Source organism: Aegilops tauschii, chromosome 3 (genome assembly GCF_002575655.3).
Source record: "Aegilops tauschii subsp. strangulata cultivar AL8/78 chromosome 3, Aet v6.0, whole genome shotgun sequence".
In the NCBI taxonomy this organism is placed as follows: domain Eukaryota; kingdom Viridiplantae; phylum Streptophyta; class Magnoliopsida; order Poales; family Poaceae; genus Aegilops; species Aegilops tauschii.
The window spans coordinates 595,512,498-595,520,486 of record NC_053037.3 but is presented as its reverse complement, the minus strand read 5'-3'; the positions used below and the strand labels follow the sequence as shown (position 1 = coordinate 595,520,486).

The window sequence follows — 7,989 nt, the reverse complement described above, 5'->3', positions numbered from 1 at the left end:
AAAGTTGAGGGGAAACAGGGAAAAGTGATGGGAGAATATCTTTTTCCATTAGGTTTGAATGAAGGAAAATGTGACTGGACGGACTGAAGTTAAATAGATTTAGAAATTTAAATGATTGTTGAATTTCATAAAATACTAGAAAATGTGTATGTTTAATACGAATTCTGAGAAAGATAGTCCGAAAGAAACTCAGATTAATAAATACATAATTATTGCTCGAGTATACAATTCTTACTCACGGTATATTTAGGTGCCCGTAAAATTGGACCATGGCCGAGATTAGTGCTTGATGAATATGTTGTACTCTACGGTGGCGTCGCCGGCCTTGAGAACTAAGGTGTGCGTCCTGGCCTGCGCGCACCCGCACGCCCACCTGAAGATGCCGGTACCGCCGACAACAGCCATCTCACGGACCTTGGTGAATGCAACATTTCGACCAATAATGGCTGTTAGAATTAGAGATAAATACCAATTGTAATCTCAACGATCTCTCTTTTGTATCTCTGCCGTATCTATCTCTTCTTCTAGCGACAACTTGTAACGACCTGAATCCTAGCGATCCAGTTGCTATCCTTGTACGCCACGGCAGAGGCTGTTTCTGCCTCACATCAATATATACCGACGCGGCTCCTCATCGAGAAGTAGGAACGCTTAAACCTTACATGGTATACAGAGCCAATTCTCTTCAATCTAGCTACGAGAACCCATCTCCATCGCCATGTCGTCTTCCTCAGCACCGGTCGTCCTCAACCTCGGATCTCCACCAACCGAGAAGCTCACCAAGGGGAATTACCTCTAGTGGAAGGCCAAGGTTATGCCCGGCCTGCGAGGAGCGCAGGTCATGGGGCTCCTGGATGGAACCGACGCCGCGCCCCCTCACATGGTGGAGCAACAACAGTCGGACAAGACCACTATCATGGTGCCAAACCCACTACGCACCATGGCTATCATGGGATCAACGAGTTCTTGGCTTTTTGCTGAACTCCCTCTCCAAAGAAGTCCTCGCCCAATTTGTTGGTAAGGAACATACTTTTGATTTATGGACTGGCATCACTACCCTCTTTGCATCGCAATCTCAATCTAGAATTACAAACCTGAGAATCGCCATCACCACAACAAAGAAGGGCAACATGTCCAGTACCTCCTACATCTCCAAGATGAAGAGTCTTGGGGATGAGCTTGCGGCTGCAGGGCGTCCTGTCACAGATCCTGAGATGGTGGATTATGTGCTCGCTGGATTGGATCGGGACTACAGTCCAGTTGTGGCGGCCATCGGAGCTGTCAAATCTGCCATCACCGTTGACGAGCTGTTTGCTCAGATCGCCGCCTTCAACCAGCGCCTGGAGATGCTCGGTGATGGTGGTGAAGGCGGCTTCCACACGTCCGCCAATCTGGCCTACCGTGGCCGCGGCCAGTACAAACCTCGGGGGCGTGCACGCGGCACCAGAGGTCGCGGCCGAGGGAGGCGATCTCCTTCTGCCCCAAGCGGCAGCAACAGAGGAGCTCGAGGCAGTCGTCCACAACCACAGCAACAGCAACAGCAACGCCAACCTTACCGGGATTATCCTGAGTGCCAAATCTGCCTCAAGCATCATCGCGGGGGTGCCCGTGAGTGTTGGGATCGTTATGAAGATGACGAGTATGAGGAGAAGGAGGCCAATGTTGCCACCGATTCCTACGGCATCGACACATACTAGTACGCGGATACCGGAGCTACAAATCACATCACGGGGGAGCTTGACAAGCTGACGATCAGAGACAAGTACCGTGGGGGCGACCAAATTCACACTGCAAGTGGTTCTGGTATGGAAATTACTCATGTTGGTAGTTCAATTGTCAAAACCCCCATGAAAAATTTGCATCTAAAAAGAGTCTTATATGTGCCTGAAACATCAAAGAATCTTCTTTCTGTTCATCGTTTTAGCCTTGACAATCGTGTTCTCATTGAATTCTATCCTTATTTCTTTTTGGTCAAGGACTTGGACACGATGAAGGTACTTCTTAGGGGCAAGTGCGTGGGTGGCCTTTACCCACTCATATCATCATCATCATCATCATCATCATCATCATCATCATCATCATCATCATCATCATCATCGAATAAACAAGCTTTTGTCGCTGTCAAGCCTTCTTCAGCAAAGTGGCATAGCAGATTAGGTCATCCTTCGCCAGTTATTGTTAAGTTTGTTCTTAGTAAAAATAAACTTCCCCATAGTCATGAGTCTAGCATTGATTCTATGTGTGATACATGTCAGCAGGTTAAGAGTCATCAGCTACCATATCCTATATCTATCAGCATATCCACTGCACCCCTACAGCTTGTATTCTCAGATGTTTGGGGGCCAGCTCCTAGTTCTGTTGGTAGACATTCATATTATGTAAGCTTCATTGATGATGATAGCAAATTTACTTGGATCTATCTTCTCAAGAAATGATCTGAAGTGTTTCAAGTTTTCAAGAATTTTCAAAAGCTTGTTGAACGAAAACTTAACACTAAGATCATTGCCATGCAAACCGACTGGGGAGGTGAATACAAGAAACTGAATCTCTTTTTTCAACAACTTGGCATTTCACATCATGTTTCATGCCCCCACGCACACCAACAGAATGGTTCTGCTGAAAGAAAACATCGCCATGTTGTTGAGGTAGGGTTAGCTCTACTAGCAAATGCATCCATGCCACTCAAATTCTGGGATGAAGCATTCTTGACTGCCACATATCTCATAAATTTGCTTCCTAGCAAAGTCATTGATTTTGAGACTCCCATCACACGCCTCTTTGGCACTACTCCTGATTATAAATCCTTTCGTGTATTTGGTTGTGCTTGCTGGCCAAACCTTCGTCCATACAATACACACAAACTTTCTTTCCGTTCAAAGAAATGTGTATTTCTTGGTTATAGTCTCATTCATAAAGGAGTCAAATGTCTAGATGTTGCCACAGGAAGGGTTTATATATCACGAGATGTTGTATTCGATGAATCAGTATTTCCTTTTGAATCTCTTCATCCAAATGCCGAAGCCCTCCTTAGGAAAGAAATTTTTCTCCTTCCATCAAATCTCCAAAATTTTGATCATGGGGGCGATGATTGTGCTAACCCAACTGATAATCCTACTAGCACTTGTACTGTGTGTCCTCATGTGTAGGGTCATGCAGAAAATACAGACGAAGACGATGCAGAAAATGATCAATTTTTTGAACAAAACGACACTATATTTCATGTGCCAGAACTGGATGAAGCTGGCGCGGAACACGAGGGAGATCTGTTGTCTCCTGGAACTCCTATGCACCAGGTCTCCTTGGATCGCGCGCGGAGATACGCTCGGGGTTGTGCGCCGGGCAGAGTTGATTCGCACCAATCAGAGGGCGCCAGGCCAGATGCCACTCCGCGTCCCACGCGCGGGGCCTCGACAGCGACAACAGCAGAAACCGCGTCGGCAGGCGCATTTGGCTTGGGATCACAGCCCCACGCGCATGTGTAGGGCGGCTCCCCGGGATCTTCTGGGGGCACCAGGCTGGATGCAGCAACTCCTTCAGCCACACCGTAGGCTACATGATCTACTACGCAAGGCGGGTCCAGACTTTCATTAGGATCTTCTGCGGCTTAAGTCTCTACACCACCTTCTGTACAGCAGATTGCACGCCGTGTTCCACCGCAACCAGCTTCACGTGTTATGACTCGACTACAAAAAGGTATACGAAATCCAAAGATTAGAACTGATGGCACTATACAATATGGCATGTTGTGTGTTACAGGAGAACCCACAAAATTAGAGGATGCACTTGAAGGTCCAAAGTGGAAAAATGCAATGGATGAAGAATACATGGCACTTATGAGGAACAAGACATGGCATCTTGTACCTGAGCCAAGAGGTAAAAATATTATTGATTGTAAGTGGGTTTACAGAATAAAGAAGAAGGCAGATGGCTCAATTGACAGGTATAAGCACGGTTAGTTGCAAAGGGTTTTAAGCAACATTATGGCTTAGACTATGAAGATACTTTTAGTCCTGTTGTTAAAGCTGCAACTATTAGGCTTGTGCTCGCTATTGTTGTTTCCAGGGGATGGAGCTTGAGACAGCTAGATGTTCAGAATACGTTTTTGCATGGTGTTCTGGAAGAGGAGGTTTACATGAGACAACCACCTGGGTATGCAGAAAAAGGCACCTCACCACGTTTGCAAACTTGACAAGGCACTTTATGGTTTGAAACAAGCACCGAGAGCGTGGTACTCAAGGTTAAGCTCTCAGTTAAGGCGTTTGGGTTTTGCTGCATCTAAAGCTGATACTTCACTTTTCATTTATAACAAGGCAAACACAGTTATATTTGTATTGATATATGTTGATGACATTATAGTTGCAAGTTCTTCACAAGGTGCCACTAATGCTCTCTTGCATGATCTAAGTTCAGAGTTTGCTTTGAAAGATCTTGGTGATCTTCACTTCTTTCTAGGCATTGAAGTCAAGAAGATTCAAGATGGCATAGTACTTAATCAAGAGAAATATGCCACTGAACTTCTAGTTCGCATGGGGATGAAGGATTGCAAGCCTTCACCTACACCATTTTCTTCTTCAGAAAAACTTTCAGCCTTTAAAGGAGAGCCACTTAAAGAAGAAGAAATCACAAGGTACAGAAGTGCAGTAGGTGCTCTACAGTATTTAACATTGACAAGATCGGATATATCCTTTGCTGTTAACAAGGTTTGTCAGTATCTACATGCACCTACTACCGTACATTGGACAGCTGTTAAAAGAATTGTACGGTATATAAAACATATTGTGAGCTTAGGCCTACAGTTCAGACGTTCTAATTCCACCCTTGTTAGTGCTTTCTCTGATGCTGACTGAACAGGATGCTGTGATGACAGAAAGTCAACTGGAGGATTTGCAGTATTCTTTGGCTCTAACCTTATTTCCTGGAGTGCCAGAAAACAAGCTACAGTGTCAAGGTCAAGCACTGAAGCTGAATACAAGTCACTAGCCAATGCAACTGCTGAGATCATTTGGTTGGAATCATTGCTTAGTGAATTGGGAATTAAGCAGCATCGTGTGTCATGTTTGTGGTGTGATAACTTGGGAGCCACCTATCTCTCTGCGAATCCAGTGTTCCATGGCAGAACAAAACATATTGAGATTGAATTTCATTTTGTGCGAGAAAGGGTTGCGGAGAAGAAGTTGGACATACGGTTTATTCCCTCCAAAGATCAGGTTGCAGATGGTTTTACTAAAGCTCTACCAAGCAAACCTTTTGAAGAGTTCAAGAGAAATCTTAATGTAGGATAGTTGAGATTAAGGGAGGGTTTTAGAATTAGAGATAAATACCAATTGTAATCTCAACGATCTCTCTTTTGTATCTCTCCCGTATCTATCTCTTCTCCTAGCGACAACTTGTAACGACCTGAATCCTAGCGATCGGGTTGCTATCCTTGTACGCCACGGCAGAGGCTGTTTCTGCCTCACATAAATATATACCAACGCGGCTCCTCATCGACGAGTAGGAACGCTTAAACCTTACAGACACTGCTGCCGTTGTACTTCCTGGTGGTGTAGACAAAGTTCATGCTCATGAGCATCACTGGCTTTTTTTTGGGGGGGGGGGGGGGGGGGGTGATGTATGTGCCCATCAGACGGTTGTCCGTCGGTGAGCGGCCGGTTGTCGATGACCACCACAACGCCGAAGGCTATTTTGAAGGTGTTGGTCGCGGCCGCACACACCACCAGCGCCGACATTAGTCTTCTCATCACGTCGTGCCAATACACCTTAAAGGGCGTCTCCTTCTCGGGCGACACGGTCTGCGGCTGCATGATGGCCAAGGCGAGGAGGACCAAGAGCGCCGCAGAGGCTATGGTTTTTCTTCTGAGTAGTCGGTGCTTTGCTGCTGTGATGCGTGTGTGGGCTTGGCTGTAGTGCGTGCCTTGCGTATGCTACTACTCTTTCCGTATTAAAATAAGTGACTCAACTTTGTATTAAGTTTCTTCTCTAAATAAGTGACTCAACTTTATACAAATTTTGTATTGAAGTTAGTACAAAGTTGAGTCACTTATTTTGAGACGGAATGAGTATTTATTATGCGCTTGGCCGCGAAAGCAGGTATGGCTACGTGCATTACGAGTCGCATTTACACTTCAGCAAGGGATGTATGCACGGCGTGTTGGGCTCGTTGCTTCAATTCAGCAAGAGATAGGGACATGCAATAGGGGAGGAAGTAGATGTAGTACAACGGCCCATCTGCAATAGTGCCCAACCACCGTCCTCGTGGTGCGTAACTTTCAAGCAAGCAAGCGATGTGGTGCTTTCATTTCCTGTTAGCACTTCAAAATTTTATTATACGGTAGTGTCTCTGGAGTAGTAAGCATGTGGCATTGCTGCAGTGAAGTCCATATCGTACGTGTGAGGAAAAGTTGTTACTTTTTAGGTCGGTTGTGTCATGTTTATAGATGCTTCCTCCATTTCATAATGTACTGCATATAGATTTTTTATAAAGTCAAATCAAAACATCTTTGATCAAGTTTACAGAGAAAACTATTTATATATACAATTCCAACCATATACAACATCAACATATAACTGATAATGTATTCAATGATATGCATTTGGTATTTTGAATGTACAAATTTTTCTCACACGGCTGTGTGAGTGAATGTGAGGTGATGTGGTGATGGAAGAGTGAATGTGAGGTGATGGAAGACAGAGATTCAAGAGTGGCACCAGAAAACGAGTGCTTTAGCTCCTCTGTTCTACACCTACGAACAAAGCCTCCCATGCACCGGAGCTAGCTAGCACAAGGTGAAAATGGCCTGCACCACCCACACCTACGACTTACTAGTGGTAGTGAGCACCCTACTTGAGGACCCTAAGAACCGTGAGGCAATGATGGCATGATCCTTTCTCCGGTCTCCTCCTGCAAGGCGGTGGCTGCGGTAGCTCGTACGGGTTACGGGTCCTCGTTCCTCTGGTGCAAAAGCTCCGCCTCTAACATGACGAGACCGACGGTGAAAACCCTCAAGTATTCCACTGCGGCGCCATGAAAATGTGATTCTTGTCAGAGGTATTTGTACTTGCACCCCGGCAGCCCTGTAGCTATGCGAAGGATGAGAGCGTGAGGTTGTCATTGTTCAAGCGGTCGATGCGCAGGGCAACCGTTGTCGCCTTCGACGTGGTGCATGCCCGCCATATTTTGCGACAACAATTTGATGTGCAACAATAATTTCAAAACGGAAAAAGATTACTACGTTACTCTAGTTTTGGAAACTAATAGTTACACAAGTTAAGCATATTAGGATATATGAAAAGATAAAACCATGTAATTAAACTAGGAGTTACACATCTGATATACAAAAGTTGTTCATAAAAATGACTAATATGTACTCTAGGTTTGTAAACGCACAACATAAATTCAGAAAATAAAAAGTATATTTTAATAAGAAGAACAAAAGTTATTTTCTCAAAAAGAAGAAGGACTACTGTGTAACTTTGACAATCTGACTTTTGCAAGTAGTAGTTACACATTTTGTGTACAAAAGTTATCTAAAAAACAAACCTAAATGACTAAGTTATCGAACAAACATAAGTCAATTGGTGTTCATAAAAATGACTAATATGTTAATCTAGTTTTGAAAGGCACAGAGATTCAGAAAAAATAGGAATATGTTAATTCAGTTTTCAGACTACAACTTACACACATATCAAGAACAATAGTTATTTTCCCACAAAAAGAGAACACAAGTTCATCGAGAAGAATGACTACTGTATAACTCTGACTTTTGCAACTAGGGAGTTACACATTTGTCTTACAAAAGTTATTTACGAAAACAAACCTATGTGGAACTGGTTTTCCAAACTAATATGTTACTCTAGACTCGAATTTCCAACATCACTGAAAGAAAAAAAATTGTGGGATCGGAATATAACCGGGCAGATATGTATCGCTTCTTTGCGATACGTATCGCCAGATCGCCTATTGTGCACCGCACATACGCGTGGGGTGGG

At 44.3% G+C, this 7,989-nt stretch overlaps 1 pseudogene; it reads right to left on the bottom strand.

Moving 5' to 3' along the window:
• Nucleotides 1-279: 279 nt before the first annotated feature.
• On the bottom strand, nucleotides 280-7,165 carry LOC141020771 (dirigent protein 7-like; annotated as a pseudogene).
• Between the last annotated feature and the right edge of the window lie 824 nt (nucleotides 7,166-7,989).